General features: G+C 48.3%; 1 protein-coding gene across 1 annotated transcript in view; it reads left to right on the top strand.

The window, feature by feature from the left end:
* LOC136624384 (zinc finger protein OZF-like) overlaps positions 1-21,643 on the top strand; it is a 126,839-nt gene that overhangs the window by 34,353 nt on the left and 70,843 nt on the right. The gene's annotated exons all lie outside the window — the stretch shown is intronic.

Raw genomic sequence — 21,643 nt, 5'->3', positions numbered from 1 at the left:
AAATAGTAATCCCTAAATCAGAAAAGAGTGAAGGGTACTGGGAATGATTTTTGTTTCTTACTTTGAGGACTTCAACACATGTTATAAAATCATTCCTTGATCCTGATGAATCAGCCACAAGCGACAAGTGGCTGAGGAAACGCGTCGATCACGGGAGATATATAAAGTGATCGTTGGAAGTGTATTAAAGGGGTTGTCCCACGCCGAAACGGGGTTTTTTTTTTTTCAATAGGCCCCCCGTTCGGAGCGAGACAAACCCAATGCATGTGTTAAAAAAAAACAACGTTTAGTACTTACCCAAATCCCCATGCTGCGGCGACTTCTTCCTTACCTTAGCAAGATGGCCGCCGGGATCTTCACCCACGATGCACCGCGGGTCTTCTCCCATGGTGCACCGTGGGCTCTGTGCGGTCCATTGCCGATTCCAGCCTCCTGATTGGTTGGAATCGGCACACGTGACGGGGCGGAGCTACGAGGACCAGCTCTCCGGCACGAGCGGCCCCATTCACCAGGGAGAAGACCGGACTGCGCAAGCGCGTCTAATCGGGCAATTAGACGCTGAAATTAGACGGCACCATGGAGACGAGGACGCTAGCAACGGAGCAGGTAAGTGAATAACTTCTGTATGGCTCATATTTAATGCACAATGTACATTACAAAGTGCATTAATATGGCCATACAGAAGTGTATACCCCAACTTGCTGCCGCGGGACAACCCCTTTAAGTACACAAAGTATAAGAAATATCAATAAATGCATCTAGTAAATGTTGGAGACGTACAAGATGCACGAAGTATGAGAAATATCAATAAGTGCCTTGTATAACCTACCCAGCTACTGGAACAAGCAATTCATCCAAGAAATCTATTATATTGAATTGCGATAAGTTCCATCATCTAATATATGTGACGGAGGCCTTGGTGTCTCATAATAGTAGACCGTAATCAGGTGGCTATTGATATCTATACCTCTATATAGGAAAGAATCTAAGTCGGCACATATTATCAGGACCGATGTCCTATATTTGCAATACATCCGTTAAAATCGAGGTTTCACAGCTTCTTGTGTTGTTATAAATGTTCGTCATCATTTTAACAGAATAAATAAGTTATTTTTTAATTTATTAAAGATATTTCCAGTGGGTCCTTTTCAGTGAATCAGTAGACACCAAACAAGAACCCCACTGCCTCAGTGAATAAATTATTAAACACTGGTGCATTTCCATGCTATAGGCCGCCTGCAGACGAGCGGAAATCCCGCCGCGGGATTTCCCGCGGGATTTCCGCCGCTGAAAGTTTGCATATGAGTGCATTAAAATACGCACTCCTATGCAGACGGCCGCGGTTTGGCCGCGCGAAATCTCGCGCGGCAAACAAACCGCGGCATGTTCTAATTTTCTGCGGGGCACGCACTCACCCGGCCGCCGGCTCCGGTCTGCGCATGCGCCGGCTGCGCGGCAGCTGGCACATCAAAGAGCCGGGGCCGCCAGGCGCGGGTAAGTACGCGCTCGTCCCTGCAGGCGCTCGGGTCGGATCGCGCGGCGAGAATTCTCGCTGCCGGATCCGACCCGCTCGTCTGCAGGCGGCCATAAGCTGGAGCCTGCGGATATCTCCTACTGCACCCCTCCGGTGAGATGGCTCCCACTCAACAGGCTCAAATAGTCAACAAGCTGCAACATTATGCCTAACCCAGGACCCCGATGGACCTCCCATCTCTGAGGGGACTGCACCAGTTTCACCTCCTGTACCTGGCCCAACTATTGCTTCCGTAGTCCAGCTCTGCCCTCACAGAGAAAATTGATGCCTTACAATCAGACTTTGGTTTGCTGAAGGCAGACGTTCCAATTTTGAGGGAACGCACAAGTGAGATTGAGACTCGGGTCTGTAGTGTGGAAGACACCACCACACCATCTCGGACCGGGTGCAGACTCTTAGCTCCAGTTTCACACCACAGCAGAAGAGAATTGATGACATGGATATTTCGCTGTGTATGTGTAACCTCAGATTTGTGGGATTGCCTAAGGGAGCAGAGGGCAAGAATTCTTGTTATTTCCCGGAATCGCCTCTCAATACCTGGGGAGTGGTAGAAACAAAAATGCTGATCTCCTGGCCCCCAGGCTTACAACGCTATATAACTCTATCCTGCAGGACGGTGCCCCGCCGGATACCATGCGCAAGACCCTAATTGTTGCAATCCTTAAAGGGGTTGTCCCGCGCCGAAACGGGTTTTTTTTTTTTCAATAGCCCCCCCCCCCCCCGTTCGGCGCGAGACAAACCCGATGCAGGGGTTAAAAAAGAAAACCGGATAGCGCTTACCTGAATCCCCGCGCTCCGGTGACTTCTTACTTACCTGGTGAAGATGGCCGCCGGGATCTTCACCCTCGGTGGACCGCAGGTCTTCTGTGCGGTCCATTGCCGATTCCAGCCTCCTGATTGGCTGGAATCGGCACGTGACGGGGCGGAGCTACGAGGAGCCGCTCTCCAGCACGAGCGGCCCCATTCAGAAAAGAAGAAGACCGGTGATTAGACGCTGAAAATTAGACGGCACCATGGAGACGGGGACGCCAGCAATGGAACAGGTAAGTGAATAACTTCTGTATGGCTCATAATTAATGCACAATGTACATTACAAAGTGCATTAATATGGCCATACAGAAGTGTATAGACCCACTTTGTTTCGCGGGACAACCCCTTTAAAGTTGGGAAGGATCCTGCAGACTGTGGCTCCTATCAGGCCTATCTCATTCCTTATTAATGACGTTACAATTCTTACAAAAATCCTGGTGACCCACATAAACTCCGCTAGAAGGTCATACAAACTGACCCGTCTGGCTTCATATCTGGCAACAGTACAGACAGGAATCTAAGGCGTCTTGTTGACCGTCTGACATATGAACACCCACTGGCGATTCGATATACTTGCGATGAGAGAGTGAGTGACAACGCATGATAATGAAAGTAATGATTTTCAATGGTTTCATTCTTATTAACGATGTTTTAACTGGAACCTTGCACTGCAAAAACAAATTTGCGATATCGCCCATTGACTCCAATGGCTGGTGGCAGCTCCATTAAAAATATAGGGAGTACATTGCACTCCCCTGTGACAGCTATGGCAGGGGATTCCTTCATCCCTGCGGGGACCGTTTATATTTTAAGCCCTTCCCTGAAAATCATTGCCACAGTTGTAGCCTTCATTCCATTGCTTTCAATGGGGCTGCAGCAGCGCCAGCCTTATTGAAAGCAATAGGATAGCATCGCGGACGTCTGCCACAGCTGTGACAGGGCACTGCTTCATCCGCGCGGTCCCAACATATATTACATCCCCAGGAGCCTAGACTACAAACTTTCCCAGAGCTCTAAGAAGCCTTCGAGCTCCCAAACACACACTTCCTCTCTTATGCACAATTGAGAGAGTTCCTACTCACCAATTTAGGACAAATAGATAAAGAATAGAGATGAGCGAGTAGTGCCTTAGCCGAGTATCCTCCCGCTCGTCTCTAAAGATTCGGGGACCGGCGCGGGTGACAGGTGAGTTGCGGCGGCGAGCGGGGGGGGGGGGGGGGAGAGAGATCACCCCTCCGTTCCTCCCCGCTTTCCCCGACGGAACCCGAATCTTGAGACACGAGCGGGGAGATACTCGGCTAAGGCACTACTCACTCGAGTAATGTGCCTTAGCGAGTATACTCACTCATCTCTACTAATAAACAAGGTTGGAAATGTTTTACCACCATTGCCCCCCCCCCCCCCCCCCCCCCCCGGGTCTTTATATTCCATTGTCTCTCTGCTGAAATACAATGAAGACATGGAATCCATGCTGCTCTTATTGTAAGCAAACATTACCTATTAATACAAAGTAAGAAAGGAAACAAGTTCCTGGCTGTGCTTATAGTGGGGTCAGCTCAAAGAAGTGATATAATCCACAAACTAGATATATTTACATAAAACCACAGAGGTCATAAAACCTCTTGTGAAAATCACACATATACACAAAAAGATGCATCCAACGCCACAAATGCACTTTTTCAGTCACCCTGTCTCCCAGAAAAAACGCAATAAAAAGCGTTTTTTAAACGGAAACTACGGAACATCCCGCAAAAAATGAGCCATCGATCAACCAAGTCGACAGAAAAATAAAGAAGTAATTGCGCGCACAAGACGAACGCAGAAAATAATTGAAAAAAATTAAATGTCTTTGAAAAAAAAAAAGAGAGTAGTGCAGTAAAAATAAAACTACATAACTTTGGTATCGCAGTAATCTTACCGACCCATAGAATAAAGTTATTGTGTCATTTTTGTTGCAGTTTGTGCGCCGTAGAAACAAAACGCATTGAAAGATGGCGGAATGTTGTTTTTTTTTTATTTTACTCCACTTAGAGTTTGTTAGGCCTCCCAAAAACATACGGCCCCCTCCCTGGACATTACACCCACATTCAGCACACATTGCACATTCAGCTCTGCTCCTCTGTCACACACACAGCTCTGCTTCATGCACTGAGCGGAGACTGGGTCATGTGACCCTTGTCTCCTCCCACACACTGATCACATGACGGTGATATCATCACAGGTCCTGTAAGCACAGAACAACCCCACGGCTCCTGTCCGGCTGCAGGTGGAGGTATGTGGGGTCACCAGCACTGGGGGGCAGATTTATGGAAGCCCATAGCAACCAATCACAGCGCAGCTCTCCTGAGGAGCAGGTAGTGCTATAAGCTTAAGCTAACCAGACCTCCTGATTAGGAGTCCTGCAATGGGAACCTGTGTCCCGCTCTCCCAGGAGTGCCCTTTATCCAGCTTTCAGGACGTGGGGATCCCTTGGAGGTAATTACAAGCTAGGGTTCTGTGGTTTCCCGGCTGGTAATCACTCACTGGCGCTGCTGTGGGATGCACTCACTTCTTACCGCAGCAGTGCTGAGAAGAGGGGCAGCGGCGCCCTGAAAACCAGGAGATGTGTAAGTATAACAGTGTTGGGGAGGCTCTATTACTACTGGGGCCACTGTGGAGGACACTATTACTACTGGGGCCACTGTGGGGGACACTATTACTACTGGGGCCACTGTGGGGGACACTATTACTACTGGGGCCACTGTGGGGGACACTATTACTACTGGGGCCACTGTGGGGGACACTATTACTACTGGGGCCACTGTGGGGGACACTATTACTAATGAGGCCACTGTGGGGGACACTATTACCACTGAGGCCACTGTGGGGGGACACTATTACCACTGAGGCCACTGTGTGGGGGGACACTATTACCACTGGGGCCACTGTGGGGGGGGGGGACACTATTACCACTGGGGCCACTGTGGGGGGGGGACACTATTACCACTGGGGCCACTGTGGGGGGGGGGACACTATTACCACTGGGGCCACTGTGGGGGGGGGACACTATTACCACTGGGGCCACTGTGGGGGGGGGACACTATTACCACTGGGGCCACTGTGGGGGGGGGGGGCACTATTACCACTGGGGCCACTGTGGGGGGGGGGGGGCACTATTACCACTGGGGCCACTGTGGGGGGGGGGGGCACTATTACCACTGGGGCCACTGTGGGGGGGGGCACTATTACCACTGGGGCCACTGTGGGGGGGGGGGCACTATTACCACTGGGGCCACTGTGGGGGGGGGACACTATTATACCACTGGGGCCACTGTGGGGGGGGGACACTATTACCACTGGGGCCACTGTGGGGGGGGGACACTATTACCACTGGGGCCACTGTGGGGGGGGGACACTATTACCACTGGGGCCACTGTGGGGGGGGGACACTATTACCACTGGGGCCAGCTGTGGGGGGGGGGGACACTATTACCACTGGGGCTGGGGACCTAGCTGGGGCCGCTGTGGGGGGGGGGACACTATACCACTGGGGCCCGCTGTGGGGGGGGGGGGACACTATTACCACTGGGGCCGCTGTGGGGGGGGGGGGACACTATTACCACTGGGGGGCCGCTGTGGGGGGGGGGGGACACTATTACCACTGGGGCCGCTGTGGGGGGGGGGGACACTATTACCACTGGGGGCGCCGCTGTGGGGGGGGGGGACACTATTACCACTGGGGCCCGCTGTGGGGGGGGGGGACACTATTACCACTGGGGGCCGCTGTGGGGGGGTGGGGGGGACACTATTACCACTGGGGGCCCGCTGTGGGGGGGGGGGACACTATTACCACTGGGGCCGCTGTGGGGGGGGGGGGACCACTATTACCACTGGGCCGTTGGGGGGGGGGGCCTTGCACTGGGGGGGGGGGGGGGGGGACACTATGTGCACTGGGGCCGCTGTGGGGGGGGGGGGACACTATTACCACTGGGGCCGCTGTGGGGGGGGGGGACACTATTACCACTGGGGGCCCGCTGTGGGGGGGGGGGACACTATTACCACTGGGGCCGCTGTGGGGGGGGGGACACTATTACCACTGGGCCACTGTGGGGGGGGGGGACACTATTACCACTGGGGCCGCTCTTCACGTGGCAGCATACCTAAAGCTGACTTACGGCATGTTTACACGTCGCAGTAATACTGTGGACTGTCCGCAGCAAATACTGCAGCTTCTCTCCATCCAAAAAGCAGTCAAAATACCTACGTTTGGTGCGGTTTCTGACTGGAAGTCAGCCGCGTATCCACAGCCAATTTCATACTAATGCGGCGCTCCCCTCAGCTCTTCCAAAGACTTCCCTCAGTCAGCGATCCCTGGCATCCCGTGCCCAGTGTTGTGGTCAGCTGTGGTGCCGCTGGTCAGGTGAAGCTACTACAGGCCGCTGGGAACCGGAAGTCGGGGAGCGCTGACAGCAGGAAGCCTGCAGAGGGGGTGAGGGGAAGCGCCGCACAGTATGACATCAGCTGTGGCTATGCAGCTAATTACCAGTCACAATTCGCACTAATAGTACAGAATATGACTGGTTTTTGAATGCAGAAATGCTGCAGAATTTTCTCCCTGTCTTTTTTTTAAACTGACCTTTATTTTTCATAATCCTGGAGGTAAAAAAAAATCGTATGTTGTGATAAGCCCCGCCCCTGACCACACCCCTTTGCCATGCTTTGACCCTGGGAAAATCTGGTCACCATAATAAGATAACAGTGTGTATTAGAGAGATGATACCCTTCTGACCCACGTCTACAGGTCAAAAACCAATAGGTGGCGCTGCAGAGGTATTATTCTATCTCCCTTATTTGCATGATGTAGTAAAGGTGATGCGATCCAGCTTCTCTGCCCAAAAGGATCAGGCAGGGATCATAATAGAAATGAACTGAGTGATCAGCAAAAGATCAAGAATAAATAGAATACACAGAACTACCTTTTTTTTTTTACATTAGGACACGCCCCTTCCACACTAAATTACACCCTATGTGTCCACTCACAATGAGGGCTCAGTCACACGGGCGGGTGGCACTCACTCCATACTCTGTGCTAAAAGCCACAGCAGAGGGTAGATTGCATAACTTACAACAAAGGCAACACTCTGTAGCTGAATATACAGCAGGATTTCATCGCTGGGCGGCTGATACCACACGGAACCCGGCCACCCAGAGGAGTCAGTTTCGACGAGGATTATCAGAGTTGGTGAAGAATGAGCGAGAGTGGACACTCCTGATAGTTTGGAGGACTTTATTCAATTCCCTGGTCAACAATGAAAGTGTTACAGACTTAGAAAGGTCCTAATCCGTAGTATCTCGGTTTGCTGAACCATGAAAATGTTTTATTGGCTCTGGTTTTGAAGATATTTCATATAGTTCATTTTCTGTGTTTCACCGTGTAGGACTGTAACAACATCCTTACAGTTTGAGCCAGACAGCAGCCGTGTTCTTACAGTACCTGTGATGATGTCACCATCATGTGATGATGTCACCATCATGTGATGATGTCACCATCATGTGATGATGTCACCATCATGTGATCAATCACTGCCTCGGAGCTCATTACCTAACCCCTAACCCCAACATAACCAGTACACCATGTTAGCTCTATCAGTACAAGTGTACCTATCAACACCTAGTCACTAGTGTACTATATAAAGCCCAGTCGGAAAGGTTGATTATACCATGGACAATTTTTTTGCTATATTTATGGGGGAAGTAACCTTTGCCAACCAGAAGAAAAGTATCACTTCTCAAGTGCAGAAGGCATATCATCTTTACTTCGGATGCAAGATTGGCGACCAAGACAAGCCTTGGGCCCTCCATATATGCTGTGCTACATGTACCACACAGCTTTCACAGTGGTTGAATGACAAAAGACCATCAATGCCGTTTGCAGTCCCCATGGTGTGGAGAGAGCCATGCAACCACACAAATGACTGTTACTTCTGCTTGGTTCCTTCTCTTTCCAGCGGGAGAAAGAAGCAAAAGAAGTCAAAAATACTCTACCCAAACATTTCGTCTGCCTTGAGACCAGTTCCACATGGTGAGGGACTTCCTATTCCAGAACCTCCAACAGAATGTTCTCTTGATTCAACTGATGAGGACGAAGGTGAGCCGCGCATGCAGTCCACAAGAAAGAGACATACGATAACTTGAAGCAGCTACTGAATTCCATTGAGTATAACAAGTACAGCTGGTACCTCGGTGGTGATTTGAAAGGACTTAATATTTGTAGAGCGCCAACTTATTCCGCAGCACTTTCAAGTAATTTGTTTATCACCCCACCACCACCAAGCTGGGTACTCATTTTACCGGAAGGATGGAAGGCTGAGTCAACCTTAAGCCAGCTACCTGAACCACGTGGGGATTTAACTTACAGCCTTCAGCATTCTGTTGCCTTAACCCCCTGCGCCACACGCATGCATTTTGTGATGTAAACAATTATTGCAGATTACAAAAAAAAGAGCCAATTTTGCATTTTGACTGTCTTATTGAGCACATAAAAATTGATAGAAATGACTAATTTTATTTCAGTAACATGACTTTTGTAAAATCTTATTGACCAGTGCATCCAACTAATAGATCATAGACTGAACATGAGTCAACAGTGTGATGCAGCAGCCAAAAAGGTAAACACAATTCTGGGATGTATTAAGAGAAGCATAGAGTCTAGATCAATGATGGTGAACCTTTTAGAGACAGAGTACCCAAACTGCAACCCAAAACCCACCTATTTATTGCAAAGTGCCGACATGTCAGGGGGTGGGGCTTATCATGACGTATGATTTTACCCCCACCGTTCTAAAAAGGACAGGGACGCTTCAAAATAGACAGCGTGCAGATTTTGACTGTTTTTTGGATGCGTAAATGCTGCCGAATGTCCTCAGCGGAAATTTCTGTGGAAAATTCTGCAGCATTTATGCATCCAAAAAGCAGTCAAAATCTGCATGCTGTCTATTTTAAAACAGCCCTCTCCATTTCCGCCACATGTAAACATACCCCAGCGGTAATAGTGACCCCCTCCAGTGACACCGGTGATAATAGTCACACTACCCCACCCCCCCACCCCCCATAGCGGCCCCTGTGGTAAGTGACCCCCCTTCCCCCACGGCGGCCCCTGTGGTAATAGTGACCCCCCCTACAGCGGCCCCTGTGGTACTAGTGACCCACCCCACACACACACACCGACCCCTGTGGTAAGTGACCTCCCCCTGTCCCCCACAGCGGCCCCTGTTGTAATAGCAACCCCCCACAGCAGCCCCAGTGGCAATAGTGCCCCCCCACTGAGGCCCCAGCGATATGTGACCCCCACAGCAGCCCCAGTGATAAGTGACCCCCTCCAGCGGCAATAGTGGACCCCCCCAGGGGTAATTGTGACACCCCACCACCACCCCAATAGCCGCTCCCAGTATAATATTGACCCCCCCCCCCCACAGCGGCCCCCCGTACAATGGTGATGCCCCACACCGACCCCTTATCCCCCTTCTAAGACCCACATACTTACCCCCTCCTCAGTGACGTCAGTGTGCTGCCGGATGCCTCCTCCCCTGCTCTCGCGGAACCAAGTAGTAGGAGACGTCACAGGAGGGGGGAGCAGGATCATGGCTGCACACTGACGTCATAGTGTGCACTGGGATCAGCGCCACTAGCAGTGAGCCAGCGGTCGGGGAGTGACGTTTCTGTGTGGGGCTTGCAGATAGAGCACGCCGCGATTTGTTTTCCGCGTGGACAAATCGCGGCCGTTTGCATAGGATTGCGTTTTATAAAGCAATCCTATGGCAGCTTCCACGGGCGGAAATTCTGTGAGAAATCCTCCCCGGAATCCGAATTTCCGCCCGTATGCAGGGGGCCTAAGGGTGATATGTTTAGCCATCCATATATGGGAGAGAGAGATAAAATAAAAAATAGATACTCATGTACCTCGTCCTATGTTATTTACCTTATTACCTGCCCAGGTGGGTTGGCGTATGTCGGTAAAACGTCTATCGAGGTGAGATCTCATATCATTAAGCACAAAAGCACTCTTCGAACTAACAATACACAACTCCCTATACCAAAACATTTCTCGGAACAGAAAAACACAATTAGCCAGCTTAGATACCGAATTATAGACCATGTCCCTCCTCTGACTTGAGGCGGTGACTGTATGGCGATATTAATGAAAAAGGAGCTTAGATGGATCTACACCTCGAATACATTAAAGGGGTTGTCCCGCGAAACAAAGTGGGGGTATACACTTCTGTATGGCCATATTAATGCACTTTGTAATGTACATTGTGCATTAATTATGAGCCATACAGAAGTTATTCACTTACCTGTTCCGTTGCTAGCGTCCTCGTCGCCATGGAGCCCGTCTAATTTTCAGCGTCTAATCGCCCAATTAGACGCGCTTGCGCAGTCCGCTCTTCTCCCTTCTGAATGGGGCCGCTCGTGCTGGAGAGCTGCTCCTCGTAGCTCCTCCCCGTCACGTGTGCCGATTCCAGCCAATCAGGAGGCTGGAATCGGCAATGGACCGCACAGAAGACCTGCGGTCCACCGAGGGTGAAGATCCCGGCGGCCATCTTCGCAAGGTAAGTAAGAAGTCACCGGAGCGCGGGGATTCGGGTAAGTACTATCCGTTTTTTGTTTTTTTTAAACCCCTGCATCGGGTTTGTCTCGCGCCGAACGGGGGGGCTGTTGAAGAAAAAAAAACCCGTTTCGGCGCGGGACAACCCCTTTAACCCCGAATAGGTTAAATATTGCCGTTTATGTAGCCTGTTCTCTGAGGTTGTCTTCCTTAGTATTTGATTGTTGTGAGAATTGATGTATGTTTTATCAATTCAATATTTTCATAGGTTTCATCTTATTGTATTGCAGGTGGTAGTGAATTCCATGTTCCAGGAGTGCCTCCTATGCTTTGGCTTTTTTTTTTTGCGTTAACCTGACAATTATTTTTTTTCGGTCCATAATGGCAGTGTGCTGATAAAGATATAGTGACTCATTATGGATGTCAAGAAAATTTCAAATAAATAATAGAGACAAGCGAGCATGCTCGTCCGAGCTTGATGCTCGGTCAAGCACTTGTTGGTGCTCGTTACTCGCTCGAGCACCATGTGGTGTTCGAGAAACTTTAATGTCCCCTCCCTGCGTTTTTAGCGTCATTTTTTTGCCACGCAGGAAAGGCTTTACCACTTCCTGCTGTGACATGCCAACCCTCTGCACGTCTACAGCAGTGAGTGGCTGGCCGGATCAGGTGACCGCCGAGTACTTAAACTGTTGCCGCCTGCGGCTCGCCTCGAACGCATGCTGGTAGAGTTTAGGCATAGATTTGCTACGATAGGGAAAGCATTAGGGTAGGGATTAGGTTGTGGCTAGGCAGGGATCCTGACTACAAGGACCCAACAGTCCTTATTAGGACTACTCCTCTCATTGTGTGCATCAGCATTTTGGCTGGTTGGGACCAGTAGTGCGCCCAATTATTATTATTTTTTTAAAGCATCCCGGCTGTATTCTGCCCACTGTTAGAGGTTTTATGCATGTGCTGCCAGGGTTGTATACAGAGTACATAGGAATTTACAAAACTCCTATCAGTTCTTTTATTTTTAGTTTTTTTTGTGGGCTCAAAGCGTACGCTATATACCAGTGTGTGGGTGCTGTGTTGGAGCGTACTCTATCTACCAGTCTCTGGGCGATGAATTAGCGCTAGGTATCAGCGATATACACTGGTTCAATTTTTTCCTGGCCCTGCTCAGAGTCTCTCAAATCTACTAGTCTCTGTGGCCAGTGAATTTGCCCTAGTGGTAGTCAGCCTCCGCAGTTCTTTACAGAGGAGTGGGCATGGATGGCAGACATCTGTCAGGTCCTAGGAAACTTTGAGGAGTCTACACAAATGGTGAGCAGCGATGCGGCCATTATCAGCATAACCATCCTGCTGCTTTGCCTGCTGAGAAGTTCGATGCTAAGCATAAAGGCCGATGCTTTGCGGTTAGAACAGGAGATGGGTGATGACAATATGTCACTTGATAGCCAGACCACTCACGCCTGTTTCTCAGCGCGTATTGGAGGAGGGGGAAGAGACTGCTGCCCACACTGCATGGGGTACCCATGCTACTCCCTTCACGTTTGTTCAGCGTGTATGGGCTGAAGAGGAGAAGGATCATGAAAGTCATCCTCCTAGTGAGGACAGCAATGTGTTACGTACTTGGACTCTGGCACACATGGCTGACTTCATGTTAAGCTGCCTTTCCTGTGACCCTCGCGTTAGACGCATTCTGGCCACCACGGATTACTGGGTGTTCACCCTTCTCAACCCATGGAATAAGGAGAAGCTTTCCACTCTCATTCCCGAAGAGGAAAGGAGTACAAGATTGATGCAATACCACAAGTCCCTGGTGGAAAACCTGATGCTAAAGTTCCCATCTGACAAAGCTAGCGGTAGAGGACGTACTTCAGTGGGCCTACTAGCAGGCCAGGGATCAGGCAGCATGTCCAGCGCAGGCAGGGGAACACTCTCCAAGGCCTTTGCCAGTTTTATAGCTCCCCAGCCAGACTGTCACTACTCCCCAGTTTAGGCTGAGTCTGATGGAACACTATAAAGAGATGGTCAAGGAGGTCATAGGCGACCGTACCAACGTCCTCCATGATACCTCTACTCCATACAACTATTAGGTGTCAAAGCTGGACATGTGGCACGAACTTATGCTGTACGCCTTGAAGGTGCTGGCCTGCCCTGCCGCTAGGGTCTTATCAGAGAAGGTGTTTAGTGCTGCTGGGGGGGGGGGGATCATCACGGATAAGCGTACCCGCCAGTCAACTGACAGCGCCAACAGGCTTACACTCATTAAGATGAACAAAGGCTGGATTTCCCCTGACTTCTCTTCTATACTGGTGGAAAGCAGCGGAACATAAAGATTATTTAAGCTCGAACAGGAGCACCCTCTATCACCCCAAAAAAGGGGAGAAGTAGCTTGGTCTATCCCTCTCTGATCTTCCTCCTCCTCCTAAACCAGCATGTCATCACACTGAGCAGCCAATTTTTCAGAGGGCCAAAAGGCTCTGTTAAAAGTAATTTTTTGGTAGGGCTGCCTCCAGGCTCTGTTAGCAAATAAAGCAACTACGAGCTCTAGCTTTAAAAAATGTTTCTGGGTTTCACCTGCACTGTGGGTAACCAAATTTCTCAGGGGTACTCATCAGTACACAAATTTTTACAGGCCTTCGCCTATACTCTTAGCAAACTAATTTTTCCGGGCTTCGCCTATACTCTTGGTACACCAATTTTTTTAGGTGTTCGCCTATACTCTTGGTACCCAAATGTTTCAGGGGTTCGCCTATACTCTTGGTACCCAAATGTTTCAGGGGTTCGCCTATACTCTTGGTACCCAAATGTTTTAGGGGTTCGCCTATACTCTTGGTACAGAAATGTTTCATGGGGTCGCCTATACTCTGGGTACACAAAGGTTTCCCAGCGCGGTGTTCAGCTATCTGACACATACACAGAAGGAATTGTCCTGCTTTGCCCATTCCAATTTCTTCATGGTTCATGCTGTCCTTGTAGCAATCAAAGGAACCGTAACTGATTTAATGAGACTTTCACAGAAGTACTAGCATTTGAGTCCGCTTTATGCCCACGTTTGTTGAGGTTGTGGGCAGAGGCCAAAGTCCTGGGCGGGGTTCAACTGTGCCAGGTTTGGCCACTAGAATTTCTTCATGTTTCATGCAATCTTTGGAGCGATGAATGGAACCGTAACGGACGACATATTGGGTTAACCTGGTGGAGGCTGGGACCGAGTTTGACCCTGGGCCAGCTCACGTACTACCCTCACCGAGGATTGCGGGTCCTACCTCGGTAACGGTTTCTCGGTCTTATTATGCCACCTCCTCTTTCTCCTCCACCTCTCAATTACCACATGTGAGCACGTTGCCTTCAGTCTGTAGCTCGAGGCGCTGCAGCACTGCGGTGTGGAAGCATCAACAGGCCGTGCTGAATCGCTTGAGCTTGGGTGCCAAGAGGCACACCGCCCAAGAGCTTTTACAGGGTTTGATGGAGCAGACAGATCTTTGGCTTTCGCCGCTGAACCTACAAACAGGCATGGTTGTGTGTGACAATGGGCGTAACCTGATGGCGACTTTACAGCTTGACAGACTAACACCTGGGGGTCTGGGGATCAGCGCTGGTTGCCATGTATTATGTCTCGTGTTACCACAGTCATCCGAGATATTGGATTAGAGCGTTCACAGGCAGCGTAACTGATTTCATGAGACTTTTCACAGTTGCACTGTAGACCTGTGGTGGCATCTTTTGTGATATCTCCTGCTTAAAAGAAATCTTTTGTTTTAGAATGTGTTGCTGAGTTTTGCATATGGTTAGAAGGACTAAAATCTGAGTCTGGTTTGTGGCTCCTGAGAATCTTGTGACGGAGGTGGCGCGGGATTGCAATTCTGATCAGCATTGTATAACAAGACCACTCATTGCACACTGTCTGTTTTTGGATGTCCGCAGACCTGTAATACCCTGAGTAGTAAACAGCCGGATAGGTTTAGGCCTGATAAACGCATACATCCCTGGGGGTCAGCGCTGGTCGGTATGTATAATCTGCTCCAGATCTGCTGCCTAGCATGGGGTCCTGCTTTGGCCACTCAAATTTATGCATAGATCACCCGGTACTCGTAGCAATCAAAGGAAGCGTAACTGATTTCATGAGACATTGACAGTTTCTCTGTAGACCTGTGGTAGTACCTTTTGCAACACCTCCTGCTTCAAACCAGTCTTTGTTTTAGAATGCATTGCAGAATTGTGCGGATGGTAGAAGTAGAGGTAGAGTCCGCTTTATGGCCATGTTTGTGGCTCATGAAATTTTGTGACGGAGGTGGCATGGAATTGGAATAATGATTGTACGTTAATTTCTCATTAATTTCTCATCATAATTGTGGGATATTGGCCACCCTTTCAAAGAGGGTCGCTGGCAGGCCCTGCCAACCCTCTGCAGTGTGTGTCTCCTGTTTCTCCTTATCCAATACGCACTTAGCCACACCACCCTCATGTGTATTTATATCAAGCAAGCGTGTGGCATGAGGACAGCTGAACGCTGCGCTGGGAAAAATTTGAGTACGCTGTGGATGCTTGCTCATGTGGGATTGGGCAGCAATGTCAGCATGTAACCCAGGAGAAGAGGCAGTGGTGTCGCCCGCAGGCGGTAATTTGGCCTTCGTTGCACCTTGTGTGGTGCTTAGCTAAGATGTGCCAGCGCATGTGCCTTGCTGATTATGGTCTGTCCCAAGTAAATTGTTAGGGGGTGACCGCCAGGCTCTTGCCCCCAATTTGGCTTAATAGTGCAACCTGGGAGCCTCAGATGCATCCATGCATCCTGCTCCTGCTGTTCCCTATCCATTTCTGTGGTGTTTTCATGACTTTCTGATGTTTTCAGGTGATTCAAACAACCTCCCCTATGCAGAGCATGGGTCACCTAGAAAAATCCTTGACTCTCCCACTGACTTTAATGGGGTTCGTTACTCGAAACGAGCTCTCGAGCATTACGAAAGTTCGACTCGAGCAACCGAGCATTTTGGTGATCGCTCATCTCTAATAAAGAACACTTGTTTCAATAAACTTTTTTTACTGGCATATTTAATCGTAGGTAATAAACATGAGACATATACTGTCAAATTTTAACTGATTACGATTTTCATCCCAGGTGTACTATTTAATTGTACTTTAATATTTTGATGTTCGTACTAATACTTACCTTTCGGTTATTGGACATTAAAATGATTATCCCCAATGGAAATGCACTGCATCCATTAAGAGCAATGATTTAAACCTTTGTGGATTTTGGTATTACCTGTAGATTGTGTATATTGACTTATATATTTGAAGACTCGATTCCTTTTGTCGGAATGCTCTGGGTTTATGCTACTACAGCACCACTTATGACGATACGGGTCCTAAGTTGCCAGTGATTCTAGGAACCCCTTGGTTTTCTATCCATGAGCATTCTATTGACTGGGGTTCAAGGAGTATTACTTTCCCCTCTGAGTACTGTGAGGAAACCTGGAAGTTGACTCTGCCCACCCTTAAATGCTCGCAGAGATTTGTCATCCGAGTTGTGATCAGTTGCCATCTCAGGACCAGCAATTCAGTGATGTCTGCAGCAAGAAAAGAGCTGATCAACAACCCCCTCATCAGCCATATGATTGTCCAATAGAATTAGAATTGTTTCCTGGAACAATCATTCTTTTTTTCAGCGAATTTACAATCTTTCCAAACTAGAATTAAAGTAAATCTGAGAAAACGTGGATGACCTTTTAAAGAAACACTTCATTCAACCTTCTTCATCCTCCAACTGTGGCACCTTTTGTTCTTTGCAGAGAAGAAGGACTCAACCTTGTGGCCATGTATCGATTACAGAGAACTAAATAAAATTACTGTCATAAATCGCTACCCTCTTCCCTTAACCCTTTCCAATCCACTGTCTGACGTCTGAAGACATTCTGATTGAAGGCTGCACAGCTCTGATGTCAGCAGGGTATTCTTACTGTATATTACTAGCCGCTCTGTTGTCTGGGGCCTCTCCAGCATGTCCCATACTGCAGTACTGGCTCTAGCCAGCAGATGGCGCCATTGTAAAATGGCAGAAAGAGAGATTTCCCCTAGGAAACCCTGAATCCAAAATTGGATTGCAAAGGGTTAATTCCAGAATTGCTGGAAAGACTCAGTTTTGCCAAGATTTTTATCAAGCTACATCTAAGAGATTCACCTTGTGGAAGACTGCCTTTAGAACTAGATACGGACCTTTTGAATACCTAGTTATGCCTTTTGGGCTTTGCAATGCCCCTGCCACTTTACAGCATTTTATTAATGATGTGTTCTGAGATCTCTTGGATCAATTTTGTTGTTGCTTATCTCAATGACCACCTTATATTTTCTGACTGCTGGGAGGAACATTGCAGGAAGATCTGGCTAATCTTGGAATATCTTCAAAAGAATCATCTTTATATCAAACTGGAAAAATGTGAGTTTGAACAAAACAGGAGTCAATTTCTTGGATATATCATGGTATGGATCCTAGTAAAATTAAAGCTGTGGTTGAATGGTTTACTTCGAGAAATTTAAAAGAGGTTCAACGCTTTATAGGGTTGCAAATTTTTATAGAACATTCATAGAAGACTTCACAAAAATTATCTTACCATCTTACCAATCACTTGGCTCATAAAGATAGCCAAAGCACTTTTATGGTCTCCAGAGGCACAGGATGCTTTTGAAAAATTAAGAACTCTTTTCACTTCTGTACCAGTACTGGTCCATCCAAATCCTAAATTGTTGTTTTTTTGTTGTTGAAGTGGATGCCTCCGACTCTGCTGTGGGAGCGATCTTGTCTCCGCAGTACTTACAAGACGGGAAACAGAAACAAAACCACAATTACATATAGTAATCAATTGCTGGAAACAGTAGGGGTGAGGGTCCTGCTCCAGCAAGCTTACATACTATAAATAATAGGGTGATACAGAAGGTAAAGGGGGTGTAGATATGCAAGGTAAGGCGAGGTGGAGAGTTGTGGGATTCTATACACGGACAATGGTCAAAATTGAGCCATATAGTAGCTGAATTGGTGACTGCAGGGGGCGGTTGATTGTGGCTAGCAGGGATTGCAATCAGTAGGACAGGGAGCATATTGTCAGGCGGAGTAAAGAGGGGTTTGATTTAGGAGATGAGGTATGCCTCGCTGAAGAGGTGCATTTTTAGAGCACACCTTTGTGTGTCATGGATTGCCCGGATAGTTTGGGTAGTGCATTCCAGAGGACTGGTGCTGCTCTGGAGAAGTCTTGGAGGCGGGAATGAGAGGTTCAGGTTAAAGGGGCGCTTAATCTGATTTTATTAGCGGAGCAGAGGAAGAGGACTGGGTGGTGGATTGAGATGAGGGAAGCAATGTAGGGCAGCGCAGTACTGTGGAGAGCTTTATGGATGAGGGTAGTGAGTTTAAACTGAATTCTATATTTGACAGGTAGCCACTGCAGTGACGGGCACAGCACAATCCCAATAAAGAGACAGCCACGCAGGATTGGCTTCATGCAGCAGATTTCCTTGTAATTCTGCTACAAAGTCTGTGACTAATCCAGGACAAAATCCGTATTTGTTAACTGTGTAATTGATAAAGATGGTTATTGCTCGCACCGTGACTTCCCTATATGGTTGAATAACTTCAAGATGATCCATATTTATAATTAAAGGAGTTGTCTGAGTTTTTAATCTTAACTGAAAAGCCTTTCCTATGCAGTAAAATTGCTAACAGGCATATACTCCCCTCTCTCAGCTCCCGCACTGCTGCTTCGAGTCTTCCCTCTAATATCCCATTTACATGCTGTCCTTGCCGGCGTCTGTGACGTCCTGTAAACTGGGCAGAACTGAAGCCTGTAAACACCAGCATGTAGGACCCAGCGGGAGCAAAGAGAGGGGAATATTATGTCTGTTAGTTATTTTACAGCATAGAAAATACTTTTTAGTTAAAACCTACAACTTGGAAAGTCGCTGTCTGATCTCTAGATTTACTGCTTTATACTGATATCACCTTTGTGACCCCAGATCTGCTGTAGAGAAGATGTGACATACCTTGACCCATGAACATAGAGGAACGGCCTTGACAAACTATTCACCTCCTGATCCATCCTGTATAAAGAGAGAACACAACATCCACACTTTATTATCTCCTCACCAATTTCCCTTTATTTTCTCAAGTAATTGTAATATTACAGGGGATTCTGTAAGATGTTACATTGTCTCGTTTTCTTCCCATTCAGGATCCTCAGCCTATAGGATGGATAGGAAGCGGGACAAGATGGCGGAGAGTATATTCACCCTCACCCTAGAGATACTCTTCCAGCTTACAGGAGAGGTGAGAGATTCTGGGGATGACGTCACGTTCCATCATTCTTATCTCTGTCAGTCTCTGGTCACATCTACGGCAGAGGGTTTCCTGCCGATCAGTCATAAACATAAGAAAAATGCAGACAGATGTGCTGTTTTGCTGGTAAAATAATTATATATATATATATATTCCTCCAATAGGAAAATTGAAGGGGTCACAACTTGATTTTTCAATTCTAAGCGCAAAAGTAAGTGACCCCCCCCCCCCCTATGTTATGTACCTATTCTAATTCGCTAACTTCCTGGTGTCGTACAAACTTGAAAGTTGGCATGACCATTCTTTGGGTTGTAAATAGAAAAGAAGAGGGGTTGCAACTTGATTATTCATTTCTAAGCGCCAAAGTAAGTGAGCCGCTATGTAATGTAACTAATGGCACACATCTGTACTGCTGAAACGTGAAATTTGCCATGACCATTCTGTATGTCCTATACAGGAAAAGTAAAGTGGTCGCAAGATCAATATTCAATTTTATGCATGAAAAACTGCAAAAATCGGTGCTTCATGAGAGAGTTCTTTTCTCTAGAAGCCATAAAGCTTAGGAAAATGAATTGTATACTGAGGAGAATCTACCACACCTCCATGTGTATACACGGAGGAGAACCTAACTGACCTCAGTGTGTGTATACACGGAGGAGAACCTAACTGACCTCAGTGCGTGTATACACGGAGGAGAACCTAACTGACCTCAGTGTGTGTATACACGGAGGAGAACCTAACTGACCTCAGTGTGTGTATACACGGAGGAGAACCTAACTGACCTCAGTGTGTGTATACACGGAGGAGAACCTAACTGACCTCAGTGTGTGTATACACGGAGGAGAACCTAACTGACCTCAGTGTGTGTATACACGGAGGAGAACCTAACTGACCTCAGTGTGTGTATACACGGAGGAGGACCTAACTGACCTCAGTGTGTGTATACACGGAGGAGGACCTAACTGACCTCAGTGTGTGTGTACACGGAGGAGAACCTAACTGACCTCAGTGTGTGTGTACACGGAGGAGAACCTAACTGACCTCAGTGTGTGTGTACACGGAGGAGAACCTAACTGACCTCAGTGTGTGTGTACACGGAGGAGAACCTAACTGACCTCAGTGTGTGTGTACACGGAGGAGAACCTAACTGACCTCAGTGTGTGTGTACACGGAGGAGAACCTAACTGACCTCAGTGTGTGTGTACACGGAGGAGAACCTAACTGACCTCAGTGTGTGTGTACACGGAGGAGAACCTAACTGACCTCAGTGTGTGTGTACACGGAGGAGAACCTAACTGACCTCAGTGTGTGTGTACACGGAGGAGAACCTAACTGACCTCAGTGTGTGTGTACACGGAGGAGAACCTAACTGACCTCAGTGTGTGTGTACACGGAGGAGAACCTAACTGACCTCAGTGTGTGTGTACACGGAGGAGAACCTAACTGACCTCAGTGTGTGTGTACACGGAGGAGAACCTAACTGACCTCAGTGTGTGTGTACACGGAGGAGAACCTAACTGACCTCAGTGTGTGTGTACACGGAGGAGAACCTAACTGACCTCAGTGTGTGTGTACACGGAGGAGAACCTAACTGACCTCAGTGTGTGTGTACACGGAGGAGAACCTAACTGACCTCAGTGTGTGTGTACACGGAGGAGAACCTAACTGACCTCAGTGTGTGTGTACACGGAGGAGAACCTAACTGACCTCAGTGTGTGTGTACACGGAGGAGAACCTAACTGACCTCAGTGTGTGTGTACACGGAGGAGAACCTAACTGACCTCAGTGTGTGTGTACACGGAGGAGAACCTAACTGACCTCAGTGTGTGTGTACACGGAGGAGAACCTAACTGACCTCAGTGTGTGTGTACACGGAGGAGAACCTAACTGACCTCAGTGTGTGTGTACACGGAGGAGAACCTAACTGACCTCAGTGTGTGTGTACACGGAGGAGAACCTAACTGACCTCAGTGTGTGTGTACACGGAGGAGAACCTAACTGACCTCAGTGTGTGTGTACACGGAGGAGAACCTAACTGACCTCAGTGTGTGTGTACACGGAGGAGAACCTAACTGACCTCAGTGTGTGTATACACGGAGGAGAACCTAACTGACCTCAGTGTGTGTATACACGGAGGAGAACCTAACTGACCTCAGTGTGTGTATACACGGAGGAGAACCTAACTGACCTCAGTGTGTGTATACACGGAGGAGAACCTAACTGACCTCAGTGTGTGTATACACGGAGGAGAACCTAACTGACCTCAGTGTGTGTATACACGGAGGAGAACCTAACTGACCTCAGTGTGTGTATATACGGAGGAGAACCTAACTGACCTCAGTGTGTGTATATACTGAGGAGAATCTACCTCCCCTCTGTGTGTCCATACTGAGGAGAATCTACCTCC

Source organism: Eleutherodactylus coqui, chromosome 4, assembly GCF_035609145.1.
Source record: "Eleutherodactylus coqui strain aEleCoq1 chromosome 4, aEleCoq1.hap1, whole genome shotgun sequence".
In the NCBI taxonomy this organism is placed as follows: domain Eukaryota; kingdom Metazoa; phylum Chordata; class Amphibia; order Anura; family Eleutherodactylidae; genus Eleutherodactylus; species Eleutherodactylus coqui.
Note: the sequence above shows the minus strand (reverse complement) of the source record. Positions and strands in the feature narration are given on the sequence as shown.